The sequence below is a fragment of the Tamandua tetradactyla genome, chromosome 9 (assembly GCF_023851605.1).
Source record: "Tamandua tetradactyla isolate mTamTet1 chromosome 9, mTamTet1.pri, whole genome shotgun sequence".
Lineage (NCBI taxonomy): Eukaryota > Metazoa > Chordata > Mammalia > Pilosa > Myrmecophagidae > Tamandua > Tamandua tetradactyla.
The window spans coordinates 19,459,189-19,484,980 of NC_135335.1; the positions used below are offsets into that span (position 1 = coordinate 19,459,189).

General features: G+C 39.2%; 1 long non-coding RNA gene and 1 pseudogene across 8 annotated transcripts in view; one reads left to right on the forward strand and one right to left on the reverse strand.

The window, feature by feature from the left end:
* Nucleotides 1–25,792, reverse strand: part of LOC143646819 (uncharacterized) — a 139,313-nt gene that overhangs the window by 81,875 nt on the left and 31,646 nt on the right. The window lies entirely within an intron of this gene.
* Nucleotides 21,234–21,846, forward strand: LOC143645933 (deubiquitinase OTUD6B pseudogene; annotated as a pseudogene).

Below are 25,792 nucleotides of genomic sequence, written 5' to 3' on the forward strand. Positions count from 1 at the left end.
AGATCCTCTGATCTTCTGATGAGAAGAATAGGAGAAAGTTACCTGCTGAGCCCTTTGTGCTCTCTGCTGTCTCCTGACACCTGGAGGTTGACCAGTCAGTTCCTTTCAGATCTGAGTTCTGTGAGTTAATGTTGAACTCTCTGACTTTGAGTAGCACTAAAGTCTGGGGATCAGACTAAGGAATCAGATGAACTAGGTCTGGGAGCAGACCATATAACTTGAGATCTCAAGTAAGTAACAAGAGTTCTTCTTTGTCAAAAACTTTGGAATCTCTGGTTCCCCTAACTAGGAACATGGTTAAAAGCTATGGACCCCAAGCTTGTCTACATTTATAAAAATAGGAGTCCCCTACTAAAGATAGCTTAGAGTTATAATGGCCACTACGGGGAAGTTTTAGTTTAGACAGATTATTCACTTGAAAGGCACCTCAAATTTTTTTTTTAAATTGGGCTTGCAACAGTGGCTCAGTAACAGAATTTTCTCCTGCCATGCCAGAGACCCAGGTTTGATTCCCGGAGCCTGCCCATGCCAAAATATGAATTAAAAATTAAGAAAATTTTTAAAAGAAGCTAAGATTAATGTTCAGAGACTGCTAGATGGCAATCTGCCCCCACAACAACTTTACCTAAAAGTTCATTAGAAAAACAAAAAGCCAGAAACAGATGAGGGGAAGGAACTCCAAACCAATTCTATTGCTTCCTGCAGTTTCCCTTTACCCAGCCCTTCCCCCATAACTGCCCTAACCAGTTCATTCTGACCCCCTGATAGGTAATGATCTAGTCCAGCCTCTTTTAAAAATTAAGCCTTCTACTACCTGTTAGCACGGAACACAAAACTTGGATCTGAACTGAATTAAGAGCTGTAATTAAAGATTTCCCCAAACAAGACCAGAATATATTCACAGAAGAATTTAGAATTCTTTGGGGTGCATATTATCCAGCACAACCTGACCTATATCAGCTTGCACACGTTTGGTCAGAACCTAGGATGCTAAATGCTGGATGGTAAAAGCTGGTTGGACTGACCCAGAAAAGAATCTACAGAATCCCTCTTTCCACAGGAAATCTGAGGGTCAAATAGTCTTGAAAAATATGCTGGCTTCTTCATCTCAAACTGTCTTTGAGATTTATTCTTTCACCTTCTAGAAACAAGTGCTAAAATAGCTAAGTTTATGTGATATGTTATGAATTGCATAGGAAGTGATGTCAAAGTAAAAAGGATTTTCCTATCCTTCTGTTGGTTAAATTTGTATGAGTAAAATGCTATTAACATAAATATTTCAGAAATTATACAATGTTCCTAGAGATTTGCCAATATCCTCACCCTCCATGAGATGCCTTAGTACTAATCAGCCTAATATAAGACATCAGTATAGTGTTATTTGTCATAATTTCAGATATTCTTTAAAAATCTTACATGTCACAGAAACAGCCAATTTCCATCTCCATTATATTATTTTTGTCATGAACTATCTTCAGAACTTTTACTTTTGAAAAGAGTGATAAATTAACCATAGTCGTTTTAACTCTTTTGTCATCAACAGATAATTTTTATTCTGATGTTTCCCTGAAAAAAAAAAACTTGCAATCAGCTATAGAACAGAATGACTTGTTTTTAATAAAAAGAACTGTCTCAGAAACACATGAAAAGAACTGTGTCAGATACCCTGAAGCTTAGGTTTCTAATGACATTGATTAAATAACTTTGAGACCATACCACTGAACTGAGTCAAGATCTCCAGAATTCTAGTGAAGGACAATGGCTTCATGAGGTTGTTAACACAAGATCCAGCAGAACAAACATTAATTACCTAGGGCTGAATAAACAGATAAAAAGTGAGCTATTTTGCATCCCCTTTAAAAACTGAAGATGACCACATAGATTTGTTACTGTTTTAGTTTGCAAGCTGCCAGAATATAATATACAAGAAATGGAATAGCTTTTTTTAAAAAGGGAATTTATTAAGTAGCAAGTTCACATTTCTAAGGCTGTGAAAATGCCCAAACCAAGGCAAAACTACAAAAATATTCAAACTAAGGCATCCAGGGAAAAATACGTTAGCCCAAGGAGGCCAATGACATTTGGAGTCTCCCTCTGAAAGTCATAGAAAGGCACATGACAAAGTCTGTTGGCTTTCTACCCAGGTGTGCTGGTTTGAAAAGATGTATGTCCCCTAGAAAAACTATGTTTTAATCAAAATCCCATTTCATAAAGGCAGAATAATCCCTATTCAATACTGTATGTTTGAATCAGATCATCTCCCTGGAGATGTGATTTAATCAAGAGTGGTTGTTAAGCTGGATTAGGTGACGACATGTTTCCACCCATTTCAAGTGGGTCTTGACAAGTTTCTGGAGTCCTATAAAAGGGAAAACATTTTGGAGAATGAAAGAGATTCGGAGAGAGCAGAGAATGCTGTAGCACCACAAAGCAGAATCCACCAGCCAGTGACCTTTAGAGATGAAGAAGGAAAATGCCTGCCAGGGAGCTTCATAAAACAGGAAGCCAGCAGAGAAAGCTAGCAGATGATGCCATGTTTGCCATGTGCCCTTCCATCCAAGAGAGAAACCCTGACCATGTTCACCATGTGCCTTCTTACTTGAGAGAGAAGCCCTGAACTTCATCAGCCTTCTTGAGCCAAGGTGTCTATCCCTGGATGCCTTAGAATGGACATTTATATAGACTTGTTTAATTGGGACATTTTCTTGGCCTTAGAACTGTAAACTAGCAACTTATTAAATTCCCCTTTTTAAAAGCCATTCCATTTGTGGTATATTGCATTCTGACAGCTAGCAAACTAGAACACCAGGCTTCTTCAATCACTTCCCCAGGGGCATTTTCTTTGTGTTTCTGAAATGTTATTGTAATGAGCTCTGTTGGCTCTGTTGATACTGAGCTTTTTCCAAAATGTTTCCCTCTTAAAAGGCTACAGTAATCAATCCCACCTTGAATGAATGGAGACACATCTCTATGGAGACAATCAGAAAAATCCCACCCAACAATATTGAATGAGGATTAAAGGATATGGCTTTTCTGGGGTGCATAATAGCTTCAAACCAGCACATTTCACCCTTTGGATATGTTTTTTTCAAATCCAAAATGCATTCATTCCATAACAATATCAGAAAACCTTAAACCGTTTCAATGAAAATGCAAGTCAGAAACAGTACAAAATCTCATCAAAGTCAGCTACAGGCATGGCCTGTTTGAAGGCAAAATTCTCCTCTCACTCTGGACCTGTAAAACTCAGAACAAGTTATCTGCTGCCAATATGCAAAGGAGGGACAGCCATAAGATAAATATTCCCATTTCTATAGGGAGAAATTGGAAGAAACAGAGGGGTCACCAGACCCAAACAGTTCCAAAAAACCTACAGGACAAACCCCATTAGGTTTCAAATGTCTGAGAATCATTTATCCTTGGGGCTTGACAAAGCAGCCATCTCACCTTTTCCAAGGGCCTATGCAGTGGCCTGGCCCTCTCCAAGTGCAACCTAGGAGGATATTGGGAATACCAGCTTTTTCTCAGCTACACCCTTTCCAAGCATCTGAGCAACACCTGGGTTATCTGCTATCTCCACGATGGCAGATAGCACATGCTCAACACCTCCAGAACAATGGGCTGGCATTGAGGCTCTCACCAATCCCCAAGGAATGAGCTCCAGCCTCTCTGAAGCCTGGGGCACTGAAATTCCTGCCCTCTGCTTTCGGGGCATATTCACCCTCTCCAAGGACATGGGTGGGTCCACTCTCCTGACCTGAGGTTTCTTGGCTTCAGACCTTAGCATCCATGATTCTGCCTTTGAAATTATTTTTCCCTCAATTTGTCCTTTTTCTGTCCCTTTTAGTCTAGACTGGCAGTGGTTCCATTTATACAGATCTCACAGCACTCTTGTTGGTTTATATATGTCATAGGCAAGAATCATAACCATGAAACAATAAGAGTTTCCACAAATTCTTCCCTGATAACTCCAATCCTAGCTATTTCTGAAATGGCTGACTGGTTCCATGTTTGGTTAAATCATCATGTAGGGCACTATTCTTTGGGATCTCCCTTTCTGGAAGCCCAGAATTTTCCAAACCATCAATTTCTGGTTTCTTTGGGCCCAAGAGTTCAGTTCTCAACGTAGCTCTCTCCTGTCACATTTTGCTATAAACTGTAAGGAGAAACCAGACTGCATTTTCCACATTTAATTTGGAAATCTCTTTTATTAAATATCCGAGTTTGTGGCTTTTAAACATCTGCCTTCTGTCTAAAACCAGTGGTCAGTTTTGCCAGATTCTTTGCCACTTTAAAGCAAGGATAGCCTTCGAGGTTCCAGTTACTAACACATGCATCATATCTGTCTAAGGCCTTACCAGAGATATCTTTAGAGTCCACTAACAGCAATCTCCTCAAAGTATTCTAGACCTTCTCTATCAAGCACCTCACAACTGTTCCAGAATCTTCACCATATTCATTTAAAGAGTGATTCCAATGTGTTTGGCATTTGCACACTGCAGCAGCAGCCCACTTCTCCAGTACCAAAATCTGTTTTAGTTTGTTCAGCTGCCAGAATGTGATATACCAGAAACAGAATAGCTTTTTCTTAAAAAGGGTATTTTTAAGTCGCAAATTCACAATTCTAAGCCCATAATACTGTCCAAATCAAGGCATCCAGGGAAATATTCCTTGGCTCAAGAAGGCTGATGACATTCGGGGTTTCTCTCTCAGTTGGAAAGGCACATGGTGACTTCTGCTAGCTTTCTCACCAGGCTACTTTAACTGCTTCCCCAGGGGACATTTTCTTTCTGTATCTCTGACGGTCTCTGGCTGTGTGGGCTCAGTTGGCTCTGTTGGATCTGTTGCTCTTAGCTTTTTCCAAAATGGTTCCTTCTTAAAAGACTCCAGTAAGAATGAAACTGAATGTGAGATCGATAGAGGGACAAGGGCTGGGGGCACAAATGAAATCAGAAAGAAAGATAGACAATAAAGACTGAGATGGTGTAATCTAGGAATGCCTAGAGTGTATAATGATAGTGACTAAATGTACAAATTTTTAAAATGTTTTTGTGTGAGGAAGAACAAAGGAATGTCATTACTGCAGGGTGCTGAAAATAGATGGTAATTAATACTTTAAAATTTTAACTTTTGTGTGAGACTAAAGCAAAAAGTGTTTATTTGGTACAAAATTTATATTTTGACTACTGCATTTCCTAATATAACTTATGTAGACAGCCTGACTGAACACCATAAGTACATGGAAACTTGAGTAGGACATGAGATTTTGTTGGTTTGTTCAGAGTGATGCCCCAATAAATCCCAGAGTGATTTGAACAGTGAATAAAAAAATATTTGCAAAGTTCCCTTTGGGGAATGGTGAGAAAGAGGGAAAATTCAACTTCTCCAAGTTGAATCCTTGATATTCTCACAAGCAGTGGGGACAACAAGAGCTATAGGCTGAACCCTCACTCTTGGGGTTTGTTCATATGAAGCTTACTCCCACAAAGAATAGGTCAAGCCTACTTAAAATTAGGCCTAAGAGCCACCCACAAGAGAGCCTCTTCTGTTGCTCAGATGTGGCCTCTCTCTCCAGCCAACACAACAAGCAAACTCACTGCCCTCCCCCTGTCTATATGAGACATAACTCCCAGGGGTGTGGACATTTCTGGCAATGTGGGACAGAAATCCTAGAATGAGCTGAGACTCAGCATCAAGGGATTGAGAAAAACTTCTTGACCAAAAGGGGGAAGAGTGAAATGAGACAAAATAGTGTCCATGGCTGAGAGATTCCAAACAGAGTTGAGAAGTTATCTTGGAGGTTATTCTTAGACATTAAATAGATATCACCTTTTGTTAGTCAAGATGTAATGGACAGGCTGGAGGGAACTGCCTGAAAATGTAGAGCTGTGTTCCAGTAACCATGTTTCTTGAAGATGATTGTATAATGATATAGCTTTCTCAGTGTGACTGTGTGATTGTGAAAATTTTGTGTCTGATGCTCCTTTTATCTACCTTGTGAACAGACAAGTAGAACATATGGAATAAAAATAAATAATATTGGGAACAAATGTTAAAATAAATTTAGTAGATTGAAATGCTGGTGAGCAATGAAAGGGAGGGGTAAGGGGTATGGCATGTATGAATTTTTTTCTGTTGTCTTTTTATTTCTTTTTCTGAATAGATGCATATGTTCCAAGAAATGATCATGATGATGAATATGCAACTATGTGATGATATTATGAATTACTGATCATATATGTAGAATGGAATGATCAAAAGTTAGGAATGTTTGCATTTGTTTGATGTTTTTGGTGTTTAAAAAATTTTTAATTAAGAAAAACTTTTAAAAAAAAGACTCCAGTAAGCAACCCCACCTTGAATGGGTAGAGACACGTATCCATAGAGCTAATTAAAAAGATCCCACCCAGCAATATTGAATGAGAATTAAAGGGCATGGCTTTTTTTGGAGGTACATAATAGCTTAAAATCAGCACAGTTGACTATCTGTATATTTGACCTGTTCCATGAGTTGCATATAGCCAGTCAGATAGTTAACTCAAATTAGGCCTCAAACCAATAAGAGCAGGATAATGCTCCCATACCTTGATTTTCTGTAATAAAGAGGTCCACTTTTGATGAGCACCATCATATCTTCCCTAGAAATATATGAACTAGAGTGAGCAGTTATAAATTGTCACTGTCAGATTCATGTGTCAACTTGGCCAGGTGGTGGTGCCCAGTTGTCTGGTCAGGCAAGCACTGGTCTATGTGTTACTGTGATGACATTTCATGGACTTAAATCATGACCATTTTGGCTGCATTTGCAATCAGCTAAGGGGAGTGTCTTCTGCAATGAGTGATGCTTAATCTAATCACCAGGAGGCTCTTAGGAAGGGTTCAGAAAAGACAGTCACTCTTCCTGCTTCAGCCAGCCAGTTTCTCCTGAGAGTTTGTTGAGGACCTTTATTGGAGCTGCCAGCTCAAGGCCTGCCCTACACTTCTTGGACTCTTACATCCCCATGGTTGCATGAAACACTTTTATAAATTTTATATTTACAGATATCTCCTGCTCTTTCTGTTTCACAGTTATGCTAAATGAGATAGAAACGGGATTATTTCTAGTGGACTGAGACTAAAAATAAAAGTAAAAATAAAACTTTTTTATTTAGAGAAATAAAAAGTAGACATCCTAACTCAAAGAGAACCATACCTGCAATCACCCAACAAAACTCACTGCCATTAAGAAAGGAAGAAAAAGGAACAGGACAACTGAGCTTACTTGACCACCTGACAAGAGTGTTTTGACCAAATCTCCAATAAGATCAATAGGAAAATTATCAAAAGACAGAACTTTATTAAGGACACCTGCATTTAGGCATGGCCAAAGGGGACCCCTTTCCAAGAAAGGATTTTCCAGAAGGCAAAAAAGCAATTGACCTACAGGGGTTTTCCAAGAAAATGAAACAATGAAATGCACCTTAAAAGAATTGCAGATAAGCAGCACTTGGTGATAAGCCAGTTTCAGTCCAGAAGAAATAACTTATCAAAATGGGCATGCATCCAATACCAATTAGTGTATATCTGCTCCCCACTATGTAAACTCTCCTACATAAGATGGAAACTTTATATTAACCAATTATTTCCTCACTTCTGTGTTTACCTTATATCTTCTCCCCCTTTCTGCACACTTAATGGAGCACCTTTCCACATGCAGTTTGGATGCTGCCAGAGTTATGAATTGTAAATTACTCAAAAATGCTCCCATAAATGATATCTAATATTTTATTTTAATAACTTTTAAAGGCAAAACTGGTTTTCTAGTAATTTATGCTATGGTCTTTATTGCTTTCAAAAACACAAGAGTCCCCACATAAAAGATGAGCGGATAAACAGGTGGATTCATCTTGATTCAGTTCTAATTTTTTTTAATGCAAATCTATCCCCTGATTCTCCCCAAATTCTCACAGGGTGTTCAAGCCTGAGACTAGTTTTTTCCATCTTCCTTTTTAAAGTTTCTCAAAGTTCTCCCAGATCCTCTTCCCACAGTGATGGATCCAGAAGAAACTCAGAAATCCAGCACAACCCCTCACAACTTTACCACTGTGGTAAATGAGATCTTGAAACAGAAATGACTACTGTTTCTGGTTTCTTAGTGAGGACTTCATGGATGCAAGTGACAGAAGCCGAGCACATAACGTGGTGTCTTAGCTCCCTGGCTGCTATGACAAATACCACACAGTGTGTTGTCTTAAACAAAGGGAATTTATTGTCTCACAGTTTCAGAAGCTGAAAGGCTTGCTTTCTCCTGGGGTCAACAGTGTTCTGGCAAGCTGTTAATACTTGGGGTTCCTTGTCTATCTCATCACATGGTGATGTCTTCTTTCTCTTCCAGATTCCCACTGGCTTCCAGCTCTGGTTGCTCCTCATGGATTTATCCCTATATGTCCTCCAATAATAGGATGCAGGTGGACATACTTTAACTAAAAATAAGATCTTCAAAAGGTCCTATTTACAAATGTGCTCACATCCACAGGAAAGGGATTAAGACCGGAGCGTATTTCTTCTGGAGTACTTAATACACCATATGGGGTTTAAATACAGAGGTGAACTCATGACATGAATTTTGAAACAATGGAAAGGACAGTGAAAGTGTCATTAGGTCTTATGGTCAACAGAGTCTAGGGACTCCCAAGCCACCAGGACTTTCTGTTGTCTATAATGTCAGTTTCTTCCTAAGCCTATTTCTTCCACAGAATAGTAAAAGTGACCCCTGGCTGTTTCCACACTACACATGTTCCAGCTTTCCCATCAGAAAGGAGATGGAAATCCCAAGGAAGGCCTCAGAAATCATGTGGACCAGGATTGGCCCAGTGAGAACCAGTGAAGGACAAGAAGATGAGATTTGTAAGGAGATGGAGGTACTCGTGTGAAACATAAGGTTAGACTAAAGAAGGGAGCATTTGCCTGCTGAGAGATGATGCTCTTCTGGGAATGTGAAAGAATAGATTTTCACCACACTAAGTAATGATAATCAGGCAAATTCCCTCTGTGCCTGCATTTCAGGAAACTCCATAAAAGGCTGAGCAGTGACTCCGAGATGCAACAGGTGGCAAACCTGGAAGCAGATGTGCTGCTGGAACTTAACCTAATTCGTGTTACATCATGCCTGCAAACCTAGAGGTCATCAACAAGGCAATGGGAAGACAATTATTGTTTGGTAATTTCTTTAAGTTTTATGCCTACCATCCTAAAACCAATGTAAAGTATGGAAATTTCATCCTTGTCCTTGGTTGTACTCCCCTTTCCCCACCAATACTTCCCAGTTACCCAGTGCCCAAATTACTTTTCCCCATCCTAACCTAAGCTCTGAGAGGGCTCTGACACAGTCCCCTAATGGAATAAATAGGTTTTAACCCTCAGTATGGAATCTCTTCCCAAATAACTTAAATTCAAACAGGGTTAAAATCCAGGTATTTAGAGTATCAGACAACAAAGGTCCTCTTAGAATTCTCCTGTTCAACTTTCTCTCTGATTATGTAGATGGAGAAATTGAAGCATAGAGAGGATAAGTAGCTGGTTACCAGCAATCACCACCCAGCATTCTTTCAAATATATCCTACAGACTTTAGAAATGAATGTCAAGCCGGCTAATTTCAATCCAACAAAGGAATTTTCAGCAAAGAGGACTTAAGGTGGACTCAGGCCCCTTCTTGGTACTTCATATCTTGCTATATTGCTCATATCTTCTGCAGCCAACGTAAGGTAATATTTGCTAACTTTCGCTTCCTGAAAAGACTGTAGCTCCCCCTCCCCCCCACTTTGTGACCAAGCACTGTGGATTCCAAACCCTCTCATTCAGGACTGATGGAAAAGAGGGTGGGAAGGTCTCCTGAGACCCACCAGAACGAGCCTGATAACTGGTCTCTTCTCCTTTGACAGCACTTGGAACGCCTGGCTCATGCTACTGGAACTGTCTTTGTGACCACCATCTGTTGGCCATCACTTGGGTAGGGCATTGGGAAAATCAAGTTGAGTGCCAGATGTGAGAACAGGCAGGGTGTGGGTGACATGTTCCTACTTGCCATCCTCTTATTGAGTCATTTTCCAAGTTTATCTCTCCAGAAGACATTTTATTCTTCTTTTAGATGTTATAGCCACAATTCCAAACTTTTCAGCAGGTGGTAGTTCCTGGTCTCAATAGCCTAGTTTTTCCCTAAACATGAATGTCCAAAAGCAGATTTTTAAATTATTTATTATCAACTATCTTTTTCCGTTAAAACAGAACATTCAACATTAAAAATAAAATCACTGCTTTATTTGAAAGGAGTTCAACACAAGGCATAGCAAGATATAAAGAAATCCTACACCTATTCACAACCACATAACCTCCCTATTATCAAGTATTCTTCAAAACAATTTAATTTGGAGATCCAAGATGGCGTCTTAGTAAGGTACATGCGTCTTAGTTCCTCCGACTCCAAATCAACTAATAGGTGAACAGAAACAGTACAGAACAGCTCCCGGGGCTACAGCAGGGAATGGACACACAGCATAACCCAGTCTGGGCTGGTTAGTCTGACTGCGAAACTCGGCTGCGGTGAGTGAGATCCCTGAGCGGCGGGCGATTTCCCGAGCAGCCGCAGCTGCGGCGGTCCGAGCTAATCCCTCCCTCCTTCCCAGGCTGGCTGAGAGACGCGGAGAGACAAGCTTCCCAGCCAAGGCGGCCGGCGCCACACTTTTGCGGGCGGCTTCGAGTCTCGGCTTCGAGTCCGCAGCTACGAGTCTCGGATCAGAGGGCTATCCAAAGTCTGGGCTGGCAAGTCTGACTGCGACTCTTGGCTGCGGCGAGACCCCCAAGCAGCGCGCGATTTGCCGAGCAGCCGCAGCTGCGGCGGTCCGAGCTAATCCCTCCCTCCTTCCCGGGCCGGCTGAGAGTATCGGAGAAGCAAGTTTCCCAAGCCGAGGCAGGCGGCGCCCTTCTTTTGCGGGCGGCTTCGAGTCTCGGCTTTGAGTCCGCGGCTACGAATCTCAGATCAGAGGGCTATCCAAAGTCTGGGTTGGCTAGACTGACTGCGAGACTCAGCTGCGGTGAGACCCCCGAGCGGCGCGCGATTTCCCGATCAGCGGCAGCTGCGGTGGTCCGAGCTACTCCCTCCCTCCTTTCCGGGCCGGCTGAGAGTATTGGAGAAGCAAGTTTCCCAAGCCGAGGCAGGCGGCACCCCTTTTTTGCGGGCAGCTTCGAGTCTCTGCTTCGAGTCCGCGGATACGAGTCTCGGATAAGAGGGCTATCCAAGCCGCGGTAGCCCCCCCCACGGGAGTCTTCCTGGTCCGGTGGGGAATCCCCCAGGCCCGCTGCGGCCCGCAACCAGCCACAGGGTCCCCTCAAGCCACGGCAGCTGATGCCCCCACCACGCGCGGCCCCTGAACCAACAGAGAGAATTGGATCCGAAATCCCCAGGCCACGGAGATCGGTGACTGGGGGAGACCCATTCCAAACACTTGAGACAAACGTGTGCCACGTGCGCCACGTACTGGGCAAGACAAGAAAAACAGATCCCAGAGATTTCACAGAAAAATCTTACAACCTTGCTGGGTCCAACACCAAGAGAAATCTGAATAAATGCCCAGACGCCAGCAGCAGAAGATAACTGTCCACGCTCAAAAGATTGAGAATATGGCTCAGTCAAAGGAACAAACCAATAGCTCAAATGAGACACAAGAGCTGAGACAACTAATGCTGAATATACGAACAGAAATGGAAAACCTCTTCAAAAATGAAATCGATAAATTGAGGGAGGACATGAAGAGGACATGGGCTGAACATAAAGAAGAAATAGAAAAACTGAAAAAACAAATCGCAGAACTTATGGAAGTGAAGGATAAAGTAGCAAACATAGAAAAAATAATGGATAGCTACAATGATAGATTTAAAGAGACAGAAGATAGAATTAGTGATTTGGAGGATGGAACATCTGAATTCCAAAAAGAAACAGAAACTATAGGGAAAAGAATGGAAAAATTTGAACAGGGTATCAGGGAACTCAAGGACAATATGAACCGCACAAATATACGTGTTGTGGGTGTCCCAGAAGGAGAAGAGAAGGGAAAAGGAGGAGAAAAACTAATGGAAGAAATTATCACTGAAAATTTCCCAACTCTGACGAAAGACCTAAAATTACAGATCCAAGAAGTGCAGCGCACCCCAAAGAGATTAGACCCAAATAGGCGTTCTCCAAGACACTTACTAGTTAGAATGTCAGAGGTCAAAGAGAAAGAGAGGATCTTGAAAGCAGCAAGAGAAAAACAATCCATTACATACAAGGGAAACCCAATAAGACTATGTGTAGATTTCTCAGCAGAAACCATGGAAGCTAGAAGACAGTGGGATGATATATTTAAAATACTAAAAGAAAAAAACTGCCAACCAAGACTCCTATATCCAGCAAAATTATCCTTCAAAAATGAGGGAGAAATTAAAACATTCTCAGACAAAAAGTCACTGAAAGAATTTGTGACCAAGAGACCAGCTCTGCAAGAAATACTAAAGGGAGCACTAGAGTCAGATACAAAAAGACAGAAGAGAGAGATATGGAAAAGAGTGTAGAAAGAAGGAAAATCAGATATGATATATATAATACAAAAGGCAAAATGTTAGAGGAAAATATTATCCAAACAGTAATAACACTAAATGTCAATGGACTGAATTCCCCAATCAAAAGACATAGATTGGCAGAATGGATTAAAAAACAGGATCCTTCTATATGCTGTCTACAGGAAACACATCTTAGACCCAAAGATAAACATAGGTTGAAAGTGAAAGGTTGGGAAAAGATATTTCATGCAAATAACAACCAGAAAAGAGCAGGAGTGGCTATACTAATATCCAACAAATTAGACTTCAAATGTAAAACAGTTAAAAGAGACAAAGAAGGACACTATATACTAATAAAAGGAACAATTAAACAAGAAGACATAACAATCATAAATATTTACGCACCGAACCAGAATGCCCCAAAATATGTGAGGAATACACTGCAAACACTGAAAAGGGAAATAGACTCATATACCATAATAGTTGGAGACTTCAACTCACCACTCTCATCAATGGACAGAACATCTAGACTGAGGATCAACAAAGAAATAGAGAATCTGAATATTACTATAAACGAACTAGACTTAATAGACATTTATAGGACATTACATCCCACAACAGCAGGATACACCTTTTTCTCAAGTGCTCATGGATCATTCTCAAAGATAGACCATATGCTGGGTCACAAAGCAAGTCTTAACAAATTTAAAAAGATTGAAATCTTACACAACACTTTCTCGGACCATAAAGGAATGATGTTGGAAATCAATAATAGACAGAGTGCCAGAAAATTCACAAATACGTGGAGGCTCAACAACACACTCCTAAACAACGAGTGGGTCAAAGAAGAAATTGCTAGAGAAATTAGCAAATACCTCGAGGTGAATGAAAATGAAAACACAACATATCAAAACTTATGGGACGCAGCAAAGGCAGTGCTAAGAGGGAAATTTATTGCTCTAAATGCCTATATCAGAAAAGAAGAAAAGGCAAAAATTCAGGAATTAACTATCCATTTGGAAGAACTGGAGAAAGAACAGCAAGCTAACCCCAAAGCAAGCAAAAGGAAAGAAATAACAAAGATTAGAGCACAAATAAATGAAATTGAAAACAATAGAGAAAATCAATAAGGCCAGAAGTTGGTTCTATGAGAAAATCAATAAGATTGATGGGCCCTTAGCAAGATTGACGAAAAGAAGAAGAGAGAGGATGCAAATAAATAAGATCAGAAGTGGAAGAGGAGACATAACTACTGACCTCACAGAAATAAAGGAGGTAATAACAGGATACTATGAACAACTTTACGCTAATAAATACAACAATTTAGATGAAATGGACGGGTTCCTGGAAAGACATGAACAACCAACTTTGACTCAAGAAGACATAGATGACCTCAACAAACCAATCACAAGTAAAGAAATTGAATTAGTCATTCAAAAGCTTCCTAAAAAGAAAAGTCCAGGACCAGACGGCTTCACATGTGAATTCTATCAAACATTCCAGAAAGAATTAGTACCAACTCTCCTCAAACTCTTCAAAAAAATCGAAGTGGAGGGAAAACTACCTAATTCATTCTATGACGCCAACATTACCCTCATACCAAAACCAGGCAAAGATATTACAAGAAAAGAAAACTACAGGCCGATCTCTCTAATGAATATTGATGCAAAAATCCTCAATAAAATTCTAGCAAATCGTATCCAACAACACATTAAAAGAATTATTCATCATGACCAAGTAGGATTCATCCCAGGTATGCAAGGATGGTTCAACATAAGAAAATCAATTAATGTAATACATCATATCAACAAATCAAAGCAGAAAAATCACATGATCATCTCAATTGATGCAGAGAAGGCATTTGACAAGATTCAACATCCTTTCCTGTTGAAAACACTTCAAAGGATAGGAATACAAGGGAACTTCCTTAAAATGATAGAGGGAATATATGAAAAACCCACAGCTAATATCATCCTTAATGGGGAAAAATTGAAAACGTTCCCCCTAAGATCAGGAACAAGACAAGGATGTCCACTATCACCACTATTATTCAACATTGTGTTGGAGGTTCTAGTCAGAGCAATTAGACAAGAAAAAGAAATACAAGGCATCAAAATTGGAAAGGAAGAAGTAAAACTATCACTGTTTGCAGACGATATGATAATATACGTAGACAACCCGGAAAAATCCACAACAAAACTACTAGAGCTAATAAATGAGTACAGCAAAGTAGCAGGTTACAAGATCAACATTCAAAAATCTGTAGCATTTCTATACACTAGCAATGAACAAGCGGAGGGGGAAATCAAGAAACGAATCCCATTTACAATTGCAACTAAAAGAATAAAATACCTAGGAATAAATTTAACTAAAGAGACAAAAAACCTATATAAAGAAAACTACAAAAAACTGCTAAAGAAATCACAGAAGACCTAAACAGATGGAAGGGCATACCGTGTTCATGGATTGGAAGACTAAATATATAGTTAAGATGTCAATCCTACCTAAATTGATTTACAGATTCAATGCAATACCAATCAAAATCCCAACAACTTATTTTTCAGAAATAGAAAAACCAATAAGCAAATTTATCTGGAAGGGCAGAGTGCCCCGAATTGCTAAAAACATCTTGAGGAAAAAAAATGAAGCTGGAGGTCTTGCACTGCCTGACTTTAAGGCATATTATGAAGCCACAGTGGTCAAAACAGCATGGTATTGGCATAAAGATAGATATATCGACCAATGGAATCGAATAGAGTGCTCAGATATAGACCCTCTCATCTATGGACATTTGATCTTTGATAAGGCAGTCAAGCCAACTCACCTGGGACAGAACAGTCTCTTCAATAAATGGTGCCTAGAGAACTGGATATCCATATGCAAAAGAATGAAAGAAGACCCATATCTCACACCCTACACAAAAGTTAACTCAAAATGGATCAAAGATCTAAACATTAGGTCTAAGACCATAGAACAGTTAGAGGAAAATGTAGGGAGATATCTTATGAATCTTACAATTGGAGGCGGTTTTATGGACCTTACACCTAAAGCAAGAGCACTGAAGAAGGAAATAAATAAATGGGAACTCCTCAAAATTAAACACTTTTGTGCATCAAAGAACTTCATCAAGAAAGTAGAAAGACAGCCTACACAATGGGAATCAATATTTGGAAACGACATATCAGATAAAGGTCTAGTATCCAGAATTTATAATGAGATTGTTCAACTCAACAACAAAAAGATAGCCAACCCAATTACAAAATGGGAAAAAGACTTGAATAGACACCTCTCAGAGGAGGAAATACAAATGGCCAAAAGACACATGAAGAGATGCTCGATGTCCCTGGCCATTAGAGAAATGCAAATCAAAACCACAATGAGATATCATCTCACACCCACCAGAATGGCCATTATCAACAAAACAGAAAATGACAAGTGCTGGAGAGGATGCGGTGAAAGAGGCACACTTATCCACTGTTCGTGGGAATGTCAAATGGTGCAACCACTGTGGAAAGCAGTTTGGCGGTTCCTCAAAAAGCTGAATATAGAATTGCCATACGACCCAGCAATACCATTGCTGGGAATCTACTCAAAGGAATTAAGGGCAAAAACTCAAACAGACATTTGCACACCAATGTTTATAGCAGCATTATTTACAATTGCAAAGAGATGGAAACAGCCAAAATGTCCATCAAAAGACGAGTGGCTAAACAAACTGTGGTATATACGTACGATGGAATATTATGCAGCTTTAAAGCAGGATAAACTTATGAATCATGTAATAACATGGATGGACCTCGAGAACATTATGCTGAGTGAGTCTAGCCAAAAACTAAAAGACAAATACTGTATGGTCCCAATGATGTGAATCGACACTCGAGAATAAACTTGGAATATGTCATTGGTAACAGAGTTCAGCAGGAGTTAGAAACAGGGTAAGATAATGGGTAATTGGAGCTGATGGAATACAGACTGTGCAATAGGACTAGATACAAAAACTCAAAAATGGACAGCACAATAATACCTAATTGTAAAGTAATCATGTTAAAATACTGAACGAAGCTGCATCCAAGCTATAGGTTCTTGTTTTGTTTTGTTTTGTTTGTTTTGTTCTTATTATTATTACTTTTATTTTTTTTCTCTATATTAACATTCTATATTTTTTTCTGTTATACTGCTAGTTCTTCTAAATCGATGCAAATGTACTAAGAAACGATGATCATGCATCTATGTGATGATGTTAAGAATTACTGATTGCATATGTAGAATGGTATGATGTCTAAAAAAAATGGTCAGCACAATACTGCCTAATTGTAATGTAATTATGTTGGAACGCTGAATGAAGCTGCATCTGATCTATAGTTTTTTTTTTGTTTTTTTTTCTTTCTCTTATATATTTTTGTACTTTTTATTTTTATTTGTGTTTTCTCTGTGTTATCACTTTATTTCTTTTTCTGTTGTCGTGCTATTTCTTTCTCTAAATCGATGCATATGTACTGAGAAATGATGACCATACACCTATGTGATGATATTAAGAATTACTGATTGCATATGTAGAATGGATTGATTTCTAATGTTGTATTAGTTAATTTTTTTTAATTAATAAAAAAAAAGAGTTCTTACCAGAAAATGAAAAAAATAATAATAATAATAATAATTTAATTTAACCTTGTCTCTCCTTCCATACTTAGTAGAAATCATTTTTTTTTTACTTTTCCTGAGCTCTTTTTATAGAGTAAAAAGTACATGGAGAAAAAAAGTACATGGAGACCTATACACAACATTAGGACATCAGAGTCACTAGTTCTTGCAGCCCTTACAGGTAGCGTTTTCTTCTTGGATAGAAGTCTTTAACTTCCTGCTTAGAACTGAATCAGAAGAAGGCATTGAATTATTTCCTTAGACAATCCAGGCCATTCTCTTATAGCTCTTGCTTTCACCACCATTCCCATGAATTGACACATGAAACACCAACCTTCCCTCTTAGTTGAACTACTTATTTTCAGCCTGGGTTGTAATGCCCAGACAAATCACTATAAAAGGGATCTAAAATTTCTCATGAAAATTATAATATATACCTTAATAGACTATGCTCTAGATAAAACAAATTTCCTTAGAGCTTTGGGGATGTGTTTTGTTTTACCATAGACAAAACAGTAAATTGTTCTTAAATTGAATTCTCTTTCAGCCCCTCAGCCTGGATCCTCCACCCTCCATTTATGACAGGCTCTCTTGGAGTTGGTTCCCCAAGGGAAAAAGAAGAGCCCTCTCTATGGGCATTAAGGAACACAGTTTAAATAAGCTCAAATTGTAGAATTAATTAACAAATTTGGACCGTTGGATACAAGCTCTAAGCACAGATCAACATGGAGCAAGCACAAAAGGCACCTGGAAATTTCTCCCAAGCAGAGAGGTAGCAAAGCTAACAAAAATTTTAAAAGAGGCTTTTTGAGTTAGATGAGCTCAAAATACTGGAACAGGGGCACATAGAGCCAGGTACCAAATGCAGCTCTTGACTGGCAATCCTAGGAGGCTGGGCTCGGGCTGTGAAAAAGATATTTTTTCTTTTTCTTGTTTTTTTTTAACTTCCTAACAGCCCATTAGATAGAACTGTTGGCATTCTCAGGCTTCACCACAATCCCAGGCAAGGGTATTTCTGAGAGATAAAGTAATTAGTCAGGTGTAGGAGATAACTACCTAAAGGGCATATCTTAAAGTAATATTTACTGGGAGCAAGGGAAGGAAGCTCAGCCAAGCTCCAATTGTGGTTTTAATACTGGAAGGCAGGGCTAACAGACAAAAAATAAAATAAATAAATAAATAAAAAAGAAGAAAGAGGACTTGGGGGTCAGAATACTGGAAAAGGGGCACATAGACCAAGGTATCAGCTCCAGCTCTTGATTGTCAAACCTTGGGGCTGGAGCCAGACTCTGAAAAGGGATTTCTTTTCCTTCCTTTTAAAACTATTCTAATTAGCTCATCAGAGAAAGCTTTAGGCATTTTCAGTTCTCATCAGGACTCAGGCAAGGACTGAGTTAAGATAGGTCTGAGAGACAAAGCAATGTGTCAAGTGGGGGAGATAATTCCCAAAAGGGTGCGTCTTCCCCCAAGAAAAGCGGGGTGGGGCCCAGCTCAAGTGGCAGCCTTCCTTCAAGTAATTCAAACCCCAGGGGCTGGAAAACAGAAGCAACCTAAGCCCACTTTATGCCTCGACATCTTTCTCAACCATGCCCCTGGAAAGGAGAGTCTGCTGAGAACTAGTCACCCCATCACTTTACACCAGCGTGGAGCTTAGTGGGCTGACAAATGCCACTTGCTGGCTAGGATAGGAAAAGCCCAGAGTCAAGAAGCCTCATAGAAATGCCTGACAACCTGCTAGGTCTCACTCTCAGAGAAACTTGATACTTATTACACTTAGTATACCCTCTTTCTGAGACCTGGGCCTCCATCATATCTGAGGAGACACTCCTCAAAAAATAAGGTTCCACATAGGCAGGGCAAGAACCAGAGAAAACAAGAGCTGAAAAATTCTGATCAGTTAAAAAGAAGCTTTGCAAGAGATCTAGAATAAGATAAACTGACTGCCAAAGAGCAGATAGAAAACAAAGCCTAAAAGAAAACTTAGGTGAAAGAGTGAAAACAACCTCCAGAATAGGCCCTCCAAGGAAATCAGATGCCTTGGCACCAACAAAAAATTATGAGTCATATTACAAAAGGCATAAAATTACAGACTAGGAAGGGCAGCATACCCCAAACAGAACAGATCCAAATAGGCCCACTCCAAGACACATATTAATCAGATTGTCAAAAGTCAAAGACAAAGAGAACTCTGAAAGCACCAAGAAAAAAGCAATTCATCACATATGTGGGACACTCACTAAGATGATATGTGGGTTTCTCATCAGAAACCACGGAAGGAAGAAAGCATTGATAGGATAAAGGAGAAAAACCACCAGTCAAGAATTCTTTATCTGGTAAAACTGTCCTTCAAAAATAAGAGTGACTTCAGAGAATGGTGAGAAAGGGGGAAATTCAACTTCCCCAAGTTGAATTCCTGATATTCTCACAAGCAGTGCAGACAACCAAAGCTACAGGCTGGGCCCCCAATCTTGGGGTTTGTTCATATGAAACTTAACCCCACAAAAGGTAGGTCAAATCTACTTAAAATTAGACCTAAGAGTCACCCCCAAGAGAACCTCTTTTGTTGCTCAGATGTGGCTTCTCTCTTCAACCAACACAATAAGCAAACTCACTGTTTTCCCCTTTCTATGTGGGGCATGACTCCCAGGGGTGTGGACTTTCCTGGCAACATGGGACAGAAATCCTAGAATGAGCTGAGACTCAGCATCAAGGAATTGAGAAAACCTTCTTGACCAAAAAGGGGAGGAGTGAAATGAGACAAAATAAAGTGTCAATGGCTGATAGATTCCAAACAGTTATCTTGGAGATTATTCTTATGCATTAAATAGATATCACCTTGTTAGTCAAGATGGAATGGAAAGGCTGGAGGGAACTGCCTGAAAATGTAGAGCTGTGTTTCTTAATGATTGTATAATGATATAGCTTTCACAATGTAACTGTGTGACTGTGAAAGCCTTGTGTCTGACGCTCCTTTTATCTACCCTATCAACAGACAAGTAAAACAAATGGAATAAAGATAAATAATAGGGGGAACAAATGTTAAAATAAATTTAGATTGAAATGCTAGTGATCAATGAAAGGAAGGGGTAAGGGGTATGGTATGTATGAATTTTTTTCTACTTTCTTTTTATGTCTTTTTCTGAATAGATGCAAATGTTCCAAGAAATGATCATGATGATGAATAAGCATCTATGTGATGATCCTATGAATTACTGATTATATGTGTAGAATGGAATGATCAAAAGTTTAGAATGTTTGTGTTTGTTTGGTGTTTTTTTGGTATTTAAAAAAATTAAAAAGTTGTTCTAGAAAACTAAATAAAGGATATCTCTATCAAAAAAAAATAAGGGTGAGTTTTATTTTCAGATAAACAGACACCGAGAGCGTTTGTGAACAAGAGACATGCACTACAACAAATACTAACAGGAACACTACAAGCAGGTAGGAAAAGACAGGAGAGAGAGGATTGGAGAAGAGAGTGGAAATGAGGACTATCCGGAAGGTAAAACAGAATAAAGTCATGAAATGTGCACTAATGTGAATGAAACTTGAGGATGCTATTTTTGAGTGAAATCAGCCAAAAACAAAAGGACAAATAATGTATTGTCTCACTAATATGAGCTAACACTAATAAGCAAAACTTAAGAATTAAAGTTGAGAACACAAGTTTTCAGGAGATAAAAAGAAGACAGAGATTGGGCATTTGATGTTGAAGGAATACAGAATGTTCAACAGGATTGATTGTATAGATCCAGAAATGGATAGCACAATACTACATGATGGTAGCACAATATCGTAAATATACTGAGCGTGCACATGGTTGAAAGAGGAATTTCTATTTCTTTGTGGAAGAAATAGAAATGTCCTCACATAGATTGGGGTGATGAATGTAAAACTTAAGTGATTATACTGGGAACCATTGATTGTTTTCTAAGGTTGTATTATATGGTGTGTGAATAAAACTATTTAAAATGAATAGAGCTTTGTCCCAGAATTGGTGCCTCACTCTCTAGTGGTCATGGGGTCAGTCTTGATGAAGGAACTTGATGAGGAAGAGCAGATGTCGAGGAAGCATCACAAAGAGAAGGAGCTGCAAGCCAAAATTCAGGGTATAAAGAATGCTTTTCCCAAAAAATGACAAAAAGAGGAGGAAGTAACTCATTGAAGGTGTTGCTTAATTAGAGGCAGAAATAGCACAAAAACATAGAGAGGAATTGGAGCAACTGAAGCTGACTTCTAAGGAAAATAAGATAGATTCTGTTGCTGTTAATATTTCTGACTTGGTTCTTGAGAATCAGCAGCCCTGGATATCAAAAGTGCAAAAGAGATGGGGAAAAAAGCTGCATTGGGAAAGCAACAGGAAGAAAGGACAGCTGAAGCTGAAATTGAGAACTTATCTGGAACCAGACATGCAGAGCATCGCAGACTTGCTCAGATATTGGCAACCGGACAGTTGGAAATTCAGATTCCGTCTGAAGGTCACTGTATGTATAGAGTCATTGAAGATCACTTGAAGGACAGAGATATGCTCTGACTGTGGCTGCCTTAAAAGTCAAACTTCTAAATACATGCAAAACCATGTGGAAGACTTTTCGCCATTTTTAACAAACCCAAATACAGGAGATATATAAAAATAAACAGAAGATACAAGTGCTGGAGGAAATGTGGAGAGAGGGTTATACTGTTCCCTATTCACTGTTGGTAAAGAAGTAGAATGGTGCAGCTCATCTGGAGGGCAGTATGGTAGTTCCATAGTAGGCTAAGCATAGGATTTCTATACGGTCTTGCAACCCCAGTTATCAGGAATATACTTGGAAGAACTGAAAACAGGGACATGAATGGACATTTGCACATGAGTATTTATGGTGGCAGTAATCACAAATTGTAAAGAATGGAGGTGGCCTAAGGGTACATCAACTGATGAATGGAAGAGAAAACTGTGGTCTGTACATACAATGGACTATTAAATGAGTGCAAGAAGGAATGAAGTTGTGAGGCATGCAACTAGGTGAATGGGCCTTGAAGACAGCCTGTTGAGTGAAATAAGCCAGAAATGAAAAGACAAACATTATAACACCTCACTAACATGGACTAACTATAATGTACAAACACTGAGAACTGAATCTGAAAGCATAGGCTTTTAGGGGAAGGCTTATTGTAAAGATTTCTAGATTATAATCTCTTGTGGCACTTACATCTATTCCTGAGTTGTAATGGTTATTTCTAAATTCTGAGACACTGAGCATTTTGTGTATAACCTGGTCAGTCCCTGGAACTTTGTGTATCTTTGTGACACCTGAGACTCAGAGCTAGAGTTCTGGAGCACTGAGAATCAGCATTACCACACACAACAACTGTTTAAAAAGCTGAAAGAGAGATTAGACTTCAATTAGAGATATTAATGAAACTGATTCAGGTAGAACTAAGATAAAACGGGCTAAAGGATAAAGTATGATATTGTCTATATTTTACAGCTTCAACTTCTGTGTGAGACCAAGAGATTTTTTATGCAAAATTTATATTTCAGTAACATACTAATTTAACTTGTATGGTCAGTTTATTCAAGCACCATAAATACATGGAAACTTGAATAAGGAGTGAGATCTTATTGGTTTGTACAAGTTGGTGTGGCACCTCAATATATCCAAGGGTAATTTGGGCAGAGAATAAAAACATTTGCAAAATCCACTTGAGGTACTGGGGGAAAAGGTGGAAATATTAAACTTCCCCACCTGGGGAATTCCTGATATTCTCATAAGCACTGGGGACTGCCAATTTGATGGGACAGGTCCTTGATCTTGTGGATTGCCCTTATGAAACTTATTCCTCCAAAGGAGAAGATAAGTCTACTTATAATTATGCCTGAGTCACCTCCAGAGAACATCTTTTATTGCTCAGATGTGGCCTCTCACTCAAAGTCCACTTAGCAGTGAACTCACTGCCCTCCCTACTATGTGGGACATGACTCCCAGGGGTATAAATCTCCCTGGAAACATGGGACAAGACTCCCAGGGATGAGCCTGGACCCAACATTATGGATTAAGAAAACCTTCTTGACCAAAAGGGGAAAAAGGGAAATGAGACAAAATAAAGTTTTCCAGGGACAGAGATTTCAAATAGAGTTGAGAGGTCACTCTGGAAGTTAGTCTTATGCATTATATAGATATCCCTTTTTATTTTTCAGTGGATTAGAATAGCTAGAAGGAAATACCTGAAACTGTCGAGCTATATTCCAGTAGCCATGATTCTTGAAGATGATTGCATAACTATATAGCTTTTACTCATCTGTGACTTGAACTGATGAGTAAAACATAAGGATAAAATATAGATAATAAGGGGAATAAGGGGCAAGGAATGTTTTGGGTGTTCTTTTTCACTTTTATTTTTATTAGTATATATATTTTTGAGTAATGAAAATGTTCAAAAATCGTGATGAATGCACAACAATACGATGGGTACTGTGAACCATTGATTGTACATTTTGTATGATTATAAGGTAAAAATAAAAAACAGACTTCCAAGGTTTTGAGCACAGACTGGGCTGCTGCAAAGCACCGTGCAAGCAAGGATACCTCCTGCCTGCCCCCACAAGGAATGCAACAATTCTCTGCCTCCTCAAGGGTGAAAGATTTGAACATAAAGAGTTAACATCTGTGATCCAGATACAGAAGATACCTTTATGGACAGTGGGAATGGGGGAATGGTATAACTTCACCAAGCAGATCCTCAAACAAGTAATGTGACAACTGAAAGCTGGACATGTGAGAAAGAAAAAACAATAGAGCATATTTCCAGTGCTTTTTTTTTTTTTTTTTTTTTGCATGGGAAAGCTCCTGGAATCAAAGATGGGTCTCCGGCATTGAAAGAAAGAATTGTGCCACTGAACCACCGTTGCACCAATCACTATAGGCACTTTTAAAGAATTTTGTGAAATACCCCTGGGAACTACTAAAGGGTCTAATGAATACCTTGAGCCATACCAGTTTTATTAATCAGACCAGTGAAGCCTCAAACTATTATAATTTGATTATTAAAAATAAAGGTCGGGTGGGCCACGGTGGCTCAGCAGGCAGAGTTCTCACCTGCCATACCAGAGACCCGGGTTCGATTCCCAGTGCCTACCCATGCAAAATAATTAATTAATTAATTAATTAAAATGAAAGTAATCTGCAGTTCTCTAGTGGGTCTATAAATAGTATTACCATATTGAAGGTGAACATGATCGAAAGGGGTTATATAGACCTAGGTGTCCCACTGATTAACACTAGACGTAAATAAGTTCTTGCAAGAACTACTTCAAAGGTATGATTCGTGTACAAAGAGTGCTTAAGTTCAGGGTACAGGAGGAAAACTACTATTGCATGCTATGAGCTATGTTTAACAGGAAAACATCAGTAGTAACACAGTGACATTGGGGTAAATAATGGGGGGAGGGACAAGAGTTGAAGGGAGATTTAGATCTCCTACTTAGTAAGGGTGTGTTTAGTGGTTATCTTTCTCTTGGGAACAATACAATTATCTAAAATTAAGAGTACTGATGGACTGTGGATTTTGGCATTATACATGATGCCTAATGAATGCCGATGGCCAAAGGATGCACTGACTGAGAAGTAGGTTGGCAAACGATGGTATACTTATGATCAAATGTTGTGTGGCTACCAAAAGGAATGAAGTCGTGAAGCATTCAACAATATGAATGAAACTGTGGGACACTTGGTGAAGTAAAATAAGCCAGAAATGAAAGAACAATTATTGTACGACTCCTTTAGAAAATGCTTATAAGAAAACAAGGGCCTAGCTTGTAAGCTCGTATAGGAGACACATTTAGTCCAGAGTGGTGATTATTATTTCTGGATTTTGAGAGGCTGTTTTATGTATCTATGACCTGGTATTTAGAGATAAGAATGAAACCAATAAGGTCAGAGTTAAGGTAACTCAGAATTCAGGGGTAGAAAAAACATTGTCTATATTTTAGAACCCCACCTACTCTTTGAGACCAAAGGAAGAAAGCTTCATTTTGTCCAGAACCTAAATTTTCTGTAGCAAATAATGTAACTCAATCTGTCTGGTTAGCTCATTTGAACAGTCAAAACACAGGGAGCCCATAATAATAATGAGGGCCTTTAATCCTGGATAGCTTAATGTAATGCTTGGATACATCCTAAAATATATTAAGCAGATAATCAAAAAGTATTGGCAAAATCCCTTAAGGAATGAGAGAAAAAAATATGGAACTATTAAACTTTAGCACCAGGGAAACCCCTGATCCGTGTCAAACATTAGGGACACCCAAATCAATAGGCCAAGCCCTTGATCTTGAGGCTTACTCTTGTGAAGTCTATGTAGGTAGTAGAGAAGCTTGGCATAGGTATGCCTAGGAGTTATTTCTGGAGGACCTCTTTTGTTGCTCAGATGTGGCTTCACTCTCTCTAAGCCCAACTCTGCAAGTAAAAACATTGTCCTCTACAATTGCAAAGAGATGGAAACAGCCAAAATGTCCATCAACAGAAGAATGGCTAAACAAACTGTGGTATATACATACGATGGAATATTATGCAGCTTTAAGACAGGATAAAC